This window comes from Desmodus rotundus, chromosome 8, assembly GCF_022682495.2.
Source record: "Desmodus rotundus isolate HL8 chromosome 8, HLdesRot8A.1, whole genome shotgun sequence".
Taxonomy (NCBI): Eukaryota; Metazoa; Chordata; class Mammalia; order Chiroptera; family Phyllostomidae; genus Desmodus; species Desmodus rotundus.
This window is the reverse complement of record NC_071394.1, coordinates 70,761,828-70,776,467: the sequence shown is the minus strand read 5'-3', so window position 1 is coordinate 70,776,467 and position 14,640 is coordinate 70,761,828. Positions and strand designations below refer to the sequence as shown.

Genomic DNA, 14,640 nt, shown 5'->3' with positions numbered 1-14,640 from the left:
ATAACAAAGAAGTATCTGTCTATTTAATTTTCAGTAGTGCTGAAGCTGAGAAATCCTGTCTCTCCTAACTAGCTTTAGAATCTCGAACAAGTCACTTTCCCTAGTGATGCTGATGGTGGTGATAACAGTTCACATTCCCTCAGTGCTCCTACTAAGCACTCTCCTACAGGCTCCTTGAGGATTACTCTGGCGTTACCTTCCCAACAGTCTTAGGACGTGGCCACTGTTACCACCACCACTTTGTTGGTCAGGAAACAGGCCCACAAGGACTAAGAACTTTGCCCTAAATGCCATGGTGGTGTGGCTTTAGTTTGAGGTTATGTCATTTCACTCTTCTGCTTCACTGTGAACTTCCCGAAATACCCGGATGTTAATAGAGACATATTGTGATCTACTGATAGAGATTCCATCTCATATGCCAGCTCCACTGGCATTATAACAGAAGTCTGGCATACCATGTCAAGAAAGATGGTGTGGCCATGGGTGGCTCAATGGAAGGAGAACCATGATCTATTATTGATATCTACTATGGGCATGGAAGGGAAGAGTAGTGGTATTCATGCCACATGTTTGATATCTTTGGACTAGAATCAGGGGTGTCCGTCCCATGGCCCATGGGCTACATGTGGCCCAGGATGGCTATGAATGCAGCCCACCACAAAATCATAAATTTACTTAAAACCTTTTTTGTGCTCATCAGTTTTTGTTAGTGTTTATTTAATATGTGGCCCAAGAAAACTCTTCTTCTTCCAGTGTGGCCCAGAGACACCAAAAGGATGGATACCCCTAGACTAGATGATACTATTTAAGGTCTTTCCAAGAGCCAACCACATATGTTCCTATGGGTTTTTTTCCCCCCACCATGAACAGCACAAGAACACTTGGCCAAGAATCATTTACAGAGTTGTGCACATCAAGGAGAATCAGATACTGGACAGTCTATTGTAAGGGCTTTTATTCAATACAGTTTTCCCTGTTTGCAGGGAAAGTGCTAAAAACTGTCAGGTCCTACTCCATGTAAGACAGAAAACATTAAAGTTAATGAAAATCACAGCACACCTCCTCCACCCAGAATTAAAGCCAAGAACAAGCAACTTTAAGGGTTGAACTAATTTCATAAAAGAATCTGAGTAACTAAAGTAAAAAACAGCAATGACCACAAAGTTTAGGGAGGCCAAATAGTAATCTACATTTAAAAAAATCTGTGCAATGTTTAGCAAACAGATCACTGGGGAGGGGGAAGGAAGCAAGAAAAGGAGTCACATAAACTTTAATAAACAAAGTCATATACTAACAAACATTTAAGCCACTATGTAACCAAGATGCGGAACTGAAGTTTGTTTTCAGTTACAAAGATCTGAGGGATGGGTGGAAAACAAAAATCCAAGGGGAAAATCATTAATAAGATACGCTGAACTATTTTCCCACAAGTATTTTCTTTTTTAAAAAAAGGGGGGGGAGGAAAAGCTATACTCTGTGTTTTAAAAAAAAAATCAATGTCCAGCATTTACATCCAAATAAAACATCCTGCAAGCAGTCAACCAAAAACTGAAATTCCATTCTTACCACATTATGTCTGTAGGGTGCCACTTCAGAATATCTTTCAAAATTAATATAGGGCTCTGAAATGAAGGGGAAAAGAAAATGAAAGAAAACCCACCCAAAAACAAATGACAAGAAAACCTGGATTTATATCCTTGAAGTGTGTCATTTTAAGGGCTTCCTGTTTACTAACAACAAGGACAACCACACACACACACACACACACACACACACACCCCATATCTAGTTTTCCAGGAAGTTAGTTATTTAAATTAAAAAATACTGGGGCTTCTTTAGTAAAAGCAGAGCCCTTTCTTCCTAAGCCACCTCTGCAGGGAGGGAGCAGCTGCCAGTCTCACTACAGGAGTGGGACATTGATTCTAAGGGATCACAATTCTATCTGCCTGAAAAATTCCAAGGCATTTGAGATAAAATAATTTTTAATACATCATTATAAGGCTATTTTTAATCAAACTGTCCTACAAGCAAAATAATCTATCTCTATAACACAAAAGCAAGTAAATATTGAAAACTTAAGACAAATTTTGCTAATGTTAAGCTTAAGTCAATTTAGCAAGGAATAACAACACAGGACAAAATTTTTGTGTCCATCACATCTTCACTGTGTCTACATGGGACCACAACATTGTGAAGATAAGAAAAAGTCAGTAATTGCTCAGGTATTATGTCTAGTCCCCAGCAGCTGGCATTCCCACAGTATGGGTCCTCTCCCTCTTAGCCTTTTGAGAAGTTAACTCAGAGGGCTTTTCTCTTTGTGTCTCTCTGTCAGCTCACAACACTCTGGCTGCTCAAGCTCCTACTTGCACTCCACAGAAGTTGCCACTCAGTAAGGTACATTTGGTACCTTACTTCCATTGGGCTGTTCCAATACCACATGGTGACAGTTAATGGTGAACTTGGATAAAACCAAATTCTTGTCCATGAGAATTTTCTTAATGAAATACTTTGTCTATCAGGTCAAGGACTTTGATTTTGCCATAATAATTCCTCCAAATGCTCCTCCCACCACAACCTAGAGAAATGGTTTCTCTGATAAGTAAAGGCTCCCCTCTCTCAAGTCCCACATTTTTAACCGCCGGCAGGCAGAGAGTGAGAGTTCTCCAAACTCCCCTCCTTCTTTTCTGAAGCCTTCCTTCCTTCAATAATTCATCCCTACTTGAAGTCTACCCACACTGAAGCCACCACCTCCCCATCCTCTATGGCTCAGAGAGTGACAGAAAACATAGTTATGACAAGCTATATGTATTGTCACACCAGCCTGGGATCTAATACTGGCTTTAGCCAATCATGACTTGTGGCCCTCTCTAAACTTCAGTTTCTGCATCTGTTCAACAGGTACAACAATAGCATATTTGTAGGTTCAGGCTACAGTAATAAAACACCGCACTCTGGGAGGCTTGAACAAAAGACATCTACTTTCTCACAGTTTTGGAGGCCAGAAGTCCTTATATAGGGGCTAGCAGGATTGGTTTCTGATGAGAACCCTTCCTGAGTTGCAGATGCCACCTTCTAGCCCTGTCCTCACAGGCCTTTCCTGTGTGCACTCAGTGCAAGGGGAATTCCTGGTGTCTCTTCCTCTTACAAGGACACAAGTCCCATCAGGGGAGGGCCCCACCCTTATGACATCATTTAACCTTAATTACCTCCCAATAGGCCATATCTCCAAATATAGTCACATTGAAGGTTAGGACTTTGACATATGAATCTCAGAGAGACACAGTTCTGTCCAGAACAAATAGTATTTCTGCCTCCTTGAATGATTTGATGAATGTGCTAGTTCAGGACCTCTGAGAAGCAGACAACAAAACAGATTACATATGCAAGAGACTTCCTGGGGAAAATACCTGTGAGGGAAATTGGGGAGCTGGAGACTAAAAGAGCAGTTGGACCAAAAAGCAGGTCTGACTGGTGCTGCATGGGTGAAAGGAAAAAGCCTTAGATTAGGTCTGGTTCTAAGGAAGATTCAACAAGGGCAATAAAAAGTCTGGGAGCCTTATTAAGTCCAGAGCACTTAAAAAGTGCTCTGTCCCTGCTCACCCAGTCAATCATTGGGAAGAGGCAGTGTGAAAAATGAACACAAGTGTGCATCAGAAAACAGCAGTGGGACCACCAGGCAATCATGCTTCCCTCTCTTGGAGGAAGACCTCCTCCATGGCCACCACCAAGATTAAATTTATAATGCATATGAAGCTCCTATCCCCATCTCAGAGTAAAAGCTCTATAAAATAGGAGTGGTAAAGAAGATGATGATGACATCACTCTTCACATTTTGCTGAGGATCTTGGAATCTGACTCATAGTTTTTCTCCAGTCCTGTGCTGCCATCATGCTCTGAGGGCTGCAAAATCCTTATTGGTAAGCTAACCTGGTTTAACCTTTTCCTCCTGTACTCAATTGACTTTCCTCTCCAAACACTTTCCAAAACTCCTACCGGGCAATAACATATTTTATCACCCAAAGAATCCAGTCCTTATGACCACCTCCACTTACTGTCTGGCTACTGATGGAGGAAGGGGAAACTGAGCAGAGCCTGGCGACTCCCTAAATTGAGGGCACAGAGGTGGAAGACCAAAGGCAAAGGTGGCTAAAATTTACATTCAAGAGAACCTGAGGGGAGAGCTACATGGTGAGGGTACTCCTGAGATCTTGCAGTCCCCTTGAGTAGTAAGCTAAGAACTGATCTTACATGCATGTGAGGATATGACCTAAAATTTGAAAAAAAAAATTAGGAGGATTAAAAGGAACAATCCCTAGAGTTCACATGCTACCAGAAATAGTAGATGATCCCGATAGCCAGAGTGCAAAAACCTCCTAATTCACAAGGTATCAGGTGAAAGACTCAGAAGGGTCTTTCCACACGTACGGGAAACAATTAACCCTCACTAAATGATGAGCTGGTCCCAGCCAACAAAGCTGAAAAGCAAGACCTGCAAAGAACAAAGTATTTCTAAGTAACTTAACCTTGTCCCAGAACAAAGTATAAGAATGTTTATAGGAACATAAAAATATCTAGCACTCAACAAGGTGAAATTCAAAGTGCCTGGCATCCTATTACAAATTAGGCATGTAAAGAAACAAGAAAACAGGAACCATAAGGAGAAAAAGCAATCAAAACCAACCCCCACTAACACTAACTTTTGTATTATCAAGCAAAGACATAAAAAGTTATTATAACTGTGTTCCAAAGGAAGTTAGAAAATATTTTGAATTGAATAAAATAAAGCAAATCACATCAAAATGCAGGATGCGCTAAAGCAGTGCTTATGTGGACATTCGTAGCCCTAAATACTGGTTGGAAAGAAAGGTGTTCAATCAACAAATAAAGCCCCCAACTTAAGAAACAACCAAAATAAGAGCAAATAATCCTAAAGCAAGAAAAGGAAGACTTAATAAATGCAATAATTAACACATTAAGTAAAAATAATAGAAAATAATCAATGAAATGAAATCTGGTTCTTTAAAAAGATCAATAAAATTGATAAACTACTAGCCAGACTGATAAAGAAAAACAGAAAGATATCAAATAATAACATTAAAAATGAAAGAGGAGATATCACTACAAACTCCACACTGAAATCATAATGAGAAATATTATGAAGAATTCTATGCACATAAGTTCAAAAACTTAGAAATAATGAAATAATTTCTCTCTTTTTTAGTATTTTTATATTGTTGTTCTATTACAGTTGTCCCAATTTTCCCCCATTGCTCTCCCTGCCCAGCCCACTCCCTGCTCCCACAGTCAATCCCCACCCTGTTGTCCATGTCCATGGGTCATTTATACTCGTTCTTTAACTAGGCTCTTCCCCTTCTTTCCTCTTTTATCCCCCTTCCCCTTCCCCTGTGGTCACTGTCAGACTGTTCCTTGTTTCCATGACTCTGGTTCTATTTTGCTTATTTGTTTGTTTTGTTCACTAGGTTCCACTAACAGGTGAGATCAGATGGTATTTGCCTTTTCCTGTCTGGTTTATTTCATTTAGCATAATACTCTCCAGTTCCATCCATGCCATTGCAAAAGGTAGGAGTTCCTTCTTTCTTTCTGCTGCATAATGTTCCATTGTATAAATGTACCACAGTTTTTTGATCCGCTCATTTACTGATGGGCACTTAGGCTGTTTCCAGTACTTGGCTATTGTAAATAATGCCGCTATGAACATAGAGGTGCCTAGGTTCTTCTGAATTGGTGTTTCAAGATTCTTAGGGTATGGGGCTTCCGGCCAAGATGGAGGCGTAGGTAGACACACTGTGCCTCCTCGCACAACCAAAAGAAGGACAACAACAATTTAAAAACAAAAAACAACCAGAACTCACAGAAAATCGAACTGTATGGAAGTCCGACAACCAAGGAGATAAAGAAGAAACATTCATCCAGACTGGTAGGAGGGGCGGGGATGGGCAGCTGGAGCAGAGAGGACTCCCGGCAAGTTGGCAGCTGGTGGACCCAGTGAGGTGGCGGATTGTGGAATGGGGCAGACAGTACGACAGCTAGCAGACCCCTTGGCCCCACATTCATGCATAGATAAACCGGGAGGAATGGTGGGGGGAACGAAGCAGACTGTGCAACCCAGGGCTCCAGCACAGGGAAATAAACCCTCAAACCTCTGATTGAAAACACCTGTGGGGGTTGAAGCGGCAGCAGGAGAAACTCCCAGCCTCACAGGAGAGGTCGTTGGAGAGACCTACAGGGGCCTAGAGCGTGCACAAGCCCACCCACTCGAGAATCAGCACTAGAGGGGCCCAGTTTGATTATGGGTAGCAGATGGAGTGACTGAAATCCAGCAGAGAGTGGAGCAAGCGCCACTGCTCCCTCTTGGCCCCTCCCCCATGTACAGTGTCACAGTGCAGCAACCAGCGTTACCCCGCCCCAGTGAACACCTAAGGCTCTGCCCCTTTACGTAACAGGCGTGCCAAGTTAAAAAAAAAAAAAAAAAGGCCCAAATGAAACAACAGATCAAAACTCCAGAAAAAAATACAACTAAGCAACAAAGAGATAGCCAACCTATCAGATGCACAGTTCAAAACACTGGTAATCAGGAAGCTAACAGAATTGGTTGACTTTGGTCACAAATTAGATGAAAAAATGAAGGCTATGCTAAGAGAAACAAAAGAAAATGTACAGGGAACCAATAGTGATGGGAAGGAAACTAGGACTCAAATCAACGGTGTGGACCAGAAGGAAGAAAGAAGCATCCAACCAGAAAAGAATGAAGAAACAAGAATTCAAAAAAATGAGGAGAGGCTTAGGAACCTCCAGGACATCTTGAAACGTTCCAACATGTGAATTATAGGGGTACCAGAAGGAGAAGAGGAAGAACAAAAAATTAAAAACTTATGTGAAGAAATAATGAAGGAGAACTTCCCTAATCTGGCAAAGGAAATAGACTTTCAGGAAGTCCAGGAAGCTCAGAGAGTCCCAAAGAAGCTGGACCCAAGGAGGAGCACACCAAGGCACATCATCATTACATTACCTAAGATGAAACAGAAGGAGAGAATCTTAGAAGCAGCAAGAGAAAAGGACACAGTTACCTACAAAGGAGTTCCCATAAGACTGTCAGCTGATTTCTCCAAAGAGACCTTACAGGCAAGAAGGGGCTGGAAAGAAGTATTCCAAGTCATGAAGGGCAAGGGCCTACATCCAAGATTACTGTATCCAGCAAAACTATCATTTAGAATGGAAGGGCAGATAAAGTGCTTCTCAGATAAGGTCAAGTTAAAGGAGCTCATCGTCACCAAGCCCTTATTATATGAAATGTTAAAGGGACTTATCTAAGAAAAAGAAGATAAAAAATTATGAACAATAAAAATGAAAGCAAACTCACGGTTATTAACAACCACATCTAAAACAAAAACCAAAAGCAAACTAAGCAAACAACTAGAACAGGAACAGAACCACAGAAATGGAGATCACATGGAGGGTTATCAACAGGGGAGTGGGAGGGGGAGAGAGGGGGGAAAGGTACAGAAAATAAGTAGCATAAATGGTAGGTGGAAAATAGACAGGGGGAGGGTAAGAATAGTATAGGAAATGTAGAAGCCAAAGAACTTATATGTATGAACCATGGACATGAACTATAGGGGGGGAATGTGGGAGGGATGGGGTGTGCAGGGGGAGTGAAGGGGGGGAAATGGGACAACTGTAATAGCATAATCAATATATATATATATATATTTTTTAAAAAATTTTTAGGCTATAATCTCAGCAGTGGAATTGCTGGATCAAAAGGCAATTCCATTTTTAGTTTTTTGAGGAAATTCCATACTGTTTTCCAATGAATCAATTTATTAAAAAAAAACTATCAAAATTCAATCAAGAAGAAATATATAACCTGAACAATCTTATATTTACTTCTAGAAATTGAATTCGTAGTGAAAAATCAACTTCTAAAAATCAAATTAATAGTTAAAAAACAAATAAAAATATCTTCAGGTCAGATGATTTCATTGGAAAATTCTACCAAACATTTAAAGATGAGATGAAACTAATTCTAAACATTCTTCCAGAAGACCGAAGAGAAGAAAACACTTCCCAACTTATTCTATGAGGCCAGCATTACCCTTATGCCAAAACCAGAAAAGAGTACAAGAAAACTACAGACCAATATTCTTCATGAACATAACTGCAAAACTTCTTAACAAAATATTAGCAAATCTAATCCACAACGTATAAAAAGAAACTCATATCACAACCCAGTGGGGTTTGTATCAGGGATGTAAGCCTATTAAGATTCAAAAATAATCCATGCAGTCTATCACATCAGAGGACTAGAGAAGAAAAACCACATGATCATATACTTGATGCATAAAAAAATTGATAAAATTCATTGTTTATTCATGATAAGAAAACACTCAACAAACTAGAGATAGAAGAAAACATCATCAACTTGATAGAGGGTGTTATGCTTAATGATAAAAGACTTTATACTTACTCCTATGATTGGGAACAAGACAAGGATGTCTACTTTTTCACTTTTTTTCCCAGGGGACAGTGCAAACACAGTTCCCCACTACCACAAATTATACAGTTGAGTTTCCCACATTTGAGGTAATCACAGGGGTCAGCACACCCAGAGTGCAATGGGTGAGCCTCACCCTGAGAAAACCACCTTCGTGATAATGGTATCTCCCCTGCCAGGCAAGTATACTTTTATCACTTCTTTTCAACATCATACTGAAAGTTCTAGATAGGGCAATAAAGCAAGAAGCAGAAATAAAAGACATTCAGCTCAGAAAAGAAGAAATAAAACTGCCTATTCACAGATGATATGATTGTCTATATAGAAAATCCCAATAAACCTATGAGGGAAAAATCCTTTTGGAATTAATAAATGAGTTTAGTATGATCATAGTATTAAAAAATCAACTTTGCAAAAAATCTCAATCCAATTAAAAAGTGAGCAGAGAATCTAAATAGACATTTTTTTTCCCCAAAGAAGACATATAAATGGCCAACAGGTGCATTAAAAGATGCTCAATATCATTAATCTCAGGATAAAATGCACAATGAGATATCACCTTGTTGGGAACTGCCCTGCCTGGTTTCAGAAGTTGTAACCCTCCATGGCTAAGGTTGAGTCAGAGACCTAGAGACCCTAAGCCACTAAGGAGACAATGCTTATCTCCCTGGCAGGAGCACCGCCTCTGCCCACTTTACTTCACCCTGCCTGACCCCCAGTGCATGACCAGTTAGTCAATGTCGGGTAAGATTCCTCAAGGGAGGGATGACCTAAGACAGGCACGGTCACGAGGGGGCCCTCAGAGAAGGACTTGGGGGGCTATGGAGAAAGGGGGTGATGGACCCTTGTCCCTTGGCTTTGACATGGCCTGAGTCCTCATTCTGTCTGCAAGAAGTCTCCTAATCTCTTGGCTGCCTTACTTCCCCTGCTTGACCTAAACCTGAAACAATGCCGGAGGTGGGTGCGGCCCTGTGGTGGAAAGGGTGGGTTCCCCAGGGGAGATCAGGCCTAAGAAAGAATGCATAAAATCCTGTGAAAGCTGCTTTGCTAATACCCTCAATGTAAATGATAAGGGTCCAAGCATGAAATGAGTTTGTTTCTCCAAAGTTTTATGGTCCTATAGCTATCTGACCCTGACTCAAAATAAGCCCTCAGAGTTCTTTGAATGTTATCTCTTTGATTATTACAGCCTGACAATGATTGATGAGCTTTCCATATACCCGTATTCCTATGCAAATTAAGCCAATAAAATCCTGTCAAGGCAAGGGTTGGAGCACTCTTCTCTCTTGAGAGAGTGGCCATGCCGTCCCTTTTCCTCCACAGGACTTCAGTAGTCCATGTGAATTTGTCTCAGCCCCAATGCCGAGGACACTGCTTGCCGGTGTCCACATCATCACCTCACACCTATTGAATGTTATTATCAAAAAAAGACAAGAAACAACAAGTATTGTCAAGTGTGTGCACTGTGGGAATGTAAATCAGTGCAGCCACTATGGAAACAGTACAGATGTTCTTCAAAAAACTAAAAATCAAACTAGCTTTTTTTTTTTTTTCACTGACCTACTCTTTCTACATGGTCCCGTGGTACTGCTCTCATTCTTGGGGGGGGGGAGGGGAAAATTCATCATGTTATAGGACTGTAACACTCCAACCCATCTCCCCACAAAATATTCAGCTGCTTGAGGACAAGGACTGGGTCTCATCTGCTCCCAACGCCAAGCACTGTACCTGGCTCTGAATAGTGGAGTAGTGCTGTAATCACATTTGTTGGAATGCAATTAGAGTAACTGATATCAACCTAAAGCGTCAATGTAACTTTCACTTTTCACTCCATGGTCATAGTGTGCTATAGAGACAGCTTCCATCATGAGTGTATTTTTTTAGCAGTTTGTTAAAGATTCTCATTAGGAGTTTACTCTGTGAAAAGCACCAGAAGGGGTGGTTGTGGTAGAGGGTGGAGGGTAATGTGAGTTTACAAGAAGAGGACAGATGCGTATATGAAAGAAGCTAATAATAGGCAAGATTAATGCTCCCGAGATCTTGACTCCTTTTAATATTTATTCTAATACCATTTTCCCTCTTTAATAGAATATGAGAGTCATTCAGATTTCAATAATTTAGAATATATCCCAGACTTGAATTATTGTAGTTCTCTAACCACATTTGCTGTCTCTCCAGAATAATTTCCTGCTTTCTGCTTTGAGCCTTCATTAGTTGTCTTTTTTCTTTTTAATCAGTTCTTCTCACCCACAAGTTTTCTTTTGCTATATTATTATATTTGTCTTTAAAAATATTTTTGGATTTAAAGCATCTGAAGAACTCCACTTAATCTGAAAAGACTTTGTAATGCTGTCACTCAAACTTTGAGAAAACCATGAAAGAAAAGTGTTATCCCTCAAGACCTGAATGAAAGACTCAACCTTGTGCAGGTGTTCAGACAACACATTACTACAGGGGTGTGATGGCATTTCAAAAGTATTTGGAGAGCCTGACTGGTGTGGATCAGTGGGTTGGGCATTGTTCCATGGACCAAAAGGTCACCAGTCCAGTTCCTAGTCAGGGCACATGCCTGGGTTGTGGGCCAGGTCCCCAGGAGGGGACGATGTTTCTCCCCCTCTTTCTCCCTCCTTTCCCCTCTCTCTAAAAATAAATAAAATCTTTTTATTTTTTAAGAACTTCAGACGTGGGATTTTTTGTTCTTTTTAAAATCCTTATTGTATTTTTTCCATTACCATTTAGTCCCCTTATGCCCTCCGACTCCCCGCAATCACCACACTTTTGTCCATGCCCATGATAAATAAAATCTTTTTTAAAATAAGTATTTGGAGATAAAAATTTATTGAAATCTTTTAAGAGATGGAGCTTCTTATTTATTTTATTTTTGTATTTTACTTTTCTATAGTGAATTCACAATTTTGCTATTGAGTACCACGCATTGTTCTTTGATTCATATTTCTCCCAAGCTAATCAAAGGGTATGAGAATGCTAACCTGGGCAATGCACTATATACTCAATGGGCATCACAGATTTGCGTGTCATCCTTGCGCAGGGGCCATGCTAATCCTCTCTGTATCGTTCCAACTTCAGTATATGTGCTGCCAAAGGGAGCATTGGAGCTTTTTATTTATTTTTTTTTAAATATATTTATTGATTATGCTATTACAGTTGTCCCATTTCCCCCCCCACTCCACTCCATCCTGCCCACCCCCCTCCCTCCCACATTCCCCCCCTATAGTTCATGTCCATGGGTCATACTTATAAGTTCTTTGGCTTCTACATTTCCTACACTATTTTTACCCTCCCCCTGTCTATTTTCCACCTATCATCTATGCTACTAATTCTCTGTACCTTTCCCCCTCTCTCCCCCTCCCACTCCCTTAATGACAACCCTCATGTTCTAGTTGTTTGCCTAGTTTGCTCTCGTTTTTGTTTTATGTGTGGCCGTTAATAACTGTGAGTTTGCTGTCATTTTTACTGTTCCAATTTTTGATCTTCTTTTTCTTAGGTAACTCCCTTTAACATTTCATATAATAAGGGCTTGGTGATGATGAGCTTCTTTAACTTGACCTTATCTGAGAAGCACTTTATCTTCCCTTCCATTCTAAGTGATAGCTTTGCTGGATACAGTAATCTTGGATGTAGGTCCTGGCATTTAATCTTGGGTAATGTAATTATGATGTGCCTTGGTGTGTTTCTCCTTGGGTCCAGCTTCTTTGGGACTCTCTGAGCTTCCTGGACTTCCCGGAAGTCTATTTCCTTTGCCAGATTAGGGAAGTTCTCCTTCATTATTTGTTCAAATAAGTTTTCAATTTTTTGTTCTTCCTCTTCTCCTTCTGGCACCCCTATAATTCGGATGTTGGAACGTTTCAAGGCGTCCGGGCGGTTCCTAAGCCTCTCCTCATTTTTCCAAGTTCTTGTTTCTTCATTCTTTTCTGGTTGGATGTTTGTTTCTTCCTTCTGGTCCACACCATTGATTTGAGTCCCAGTTTCCTTCTCATCACTATTGGTTCCCTGTACATTTTCCTTTGTTTCTCTTAGCATAGGCTTCATTTTTTCATCTGTTTTTCGAATAGATTCAACCAAGTCTGTGAGCATATTGATAACCAGTGCTTTGAACTGTGCATCCGATAGGTTGGCTATCTCTTCCTTGCTTAGTTGTATTTTTTCTGGAGCTTTGAAGTGTTCTGTTATTTGGGCCTTTTTTTTTTTTTTTTTTTTGTCTTGGCGCGTCTGTTACTTTAAGGGGCGGAGCCTTAGGTGTTCACCAGGGCGGGGTAACGCTGGTCGCTGCGCTGTGACGCTGTACGAGGGGGAGGGGCCGAGTGGGAGCAATGGCTCCCGCCTCACTCTCCTCCGGCTTTCAATATTTCACTCTGCTACCCACAATCAAACTAGGCCCCTCTGGTGCTGGTTCCTGAGTGGGTGGGCCTGTGCACACTCTAGGCCCCTGTGGGTCTTTCCAACGACCTCTCCTGTGAGGCTGGGAGTCTCTCCTGCTGCCGCCCCAACCCCCACGGGTGTTTTCAATCAGAGGTTTGAGGCTTTATTTCCCTGAGCTGGAGCCCTGGGTTACGCGGTCTGCTTCGCTCCCTGCCGTTTGTGCGGTTTATCTGTGGGTGAATGTGGGGCCCCGGGGTGCTACCCGCCACTCTGCCTGCCCCACTCTCCGCCACTCTGAGTCCGGCCCTCTGGGTTTATCTGCGCAAATGTGGGGCCGCAGGGTCTGCTAGTGCTCAGACTGCCTGCGCCATTTGTCCCACACTCCGCCAGTCTCAGTCCCGCCACAGCCACGCGAGTCCTCTCCACCCCGGTGCCCGTCTCCGCCCCTCCTACCAGTCTGGATGAATGGTTATTTTCTATTTTCTTGGTGTTGGTCCCCCTTGCTGTTCGATTCTCTGTCAGTTCTGGTTGTGCGAGGAGGCGCAGTGTGTCTACCTAAGCCGCCATCTTGGTTCTCCCTGGAGCTTTTTATTTCTAAGGCCAGTCACAAACTATGGTTTTTAAGAAAAATAATATGATCTTGAGCTCGATTTTTTAAAAATGTGTCATATTGAAGTGTCCAAAATTTTTGTGATCATGCATATCCATCACTAAAATTTTTCAAGCCTGCTCAAATTTATGTATATTTATTTATAAATTATATATGTATGTTAAGTTCCTCTGGCATATATCTGGTCACAGAAACATCTACAGATTTCTAAATAAAAACCCTAAATATTTCTAATATTCAACATTGAAATAAATGTGAGCTATACACACACTTAAGAAGGATGAATTAATCAAAATGATAATTATTTTCCAACCCGCTTGTTCCATTTCAGAGTGACCTGTGATGCGAGCCTGTCCCAGCAGCTCTGGGCACAAGGCAGAAACCACCCTGAGCAGGAGGTCCCTCCAGTGTAGAGCCACGCACACTCACACTCACGCTCACTCACACAGGGAGGATGGAGGCACACCTTCACCTCACGTGCACATCTTTGAGATGTGGGAGGAAGCTGGAGTCCTCAAGAAACCCTTCCAGACACAGGGAAATGTGCAAACTCTACACAGTGGCCTCCTCAGGGATCGACTTTTTTTTTTTTTTTCTTTTTCATCAACGTTACAATGAATCATTATTGAAGGGAATGGCGTTACTTGCGGATCTGGCATATAGGCTGTGGTAGCCAGAGAAGGCTTCAATGAAGTCAAGGGAACATCCATAAAAATAGCTGGGTAAGAATGTTCTGGGCAGGGAGGACAGCAAGCACAAACATCCTAGAGCAGCCTGCTGTGCTAGAGGAACAGAAACAAGAAAGGGTAGTGAGAGCTGAAAGGTGACAGGGCCCGATCAGGTAGTGCCATGGAGGTGTTTGGATTTACTCTGAGTGAGACAGAAGCCTCTGCAGAGTGTAGAGCAACAAAGTGGCAAGGTTTAACAAAGTTTGCAAATGTATTATATGAGAAACCTAGACAGAGCTGGGAATGTCCTGCTCTCAGGAGGACCCAGAAGGGCTGCAATATCTGAAAAGCCTGTTTAAATGTCTGGACAAGCAGCACTGATTTGGAGCCTACCAGTTATCACAGCTCGGCCTAGTGGTGTCTTCTCTGTTGCAGACTCCCCTGTCCCCACTCTTCACCCTGAAATT

General features: G+C 41.6%; 1 protein-coding gene and 2 non-coding genes across 4 annotated transcripts in view; all 3 read right to left on the bottom strand.

Annotated features, from left to right (window-relative positions):
* EIF4E3 (eukaryotic translation initiation factor 4E family member 3) overlaps positions 1 to 14,640 on the bottom strand; it is a 170,496-nt gene that overhangs the window by 10,955 nt on the left and 144,901 nt on the right. The window lies entirely within an intron of this gene.
* LOC112301315 (U1 spliceosomal RNA) lies at positions 8,539 to 8,702 on the bottom strand. The gene has a single exon (XR_002974465.1). It is a non-coding gene; the product is annotated as a U1 spliceosomal RNA (small nuclear RNA).
* On the bottom strand, positions 11,520 to 11,626 carry LOC112301331 (U6 spliceosomal RNA). The gene has a single exon (XR_002974474.1). It is a non-coding gene; the product is annotated as a U6 spliceosomal RNA (small nuclear RNA).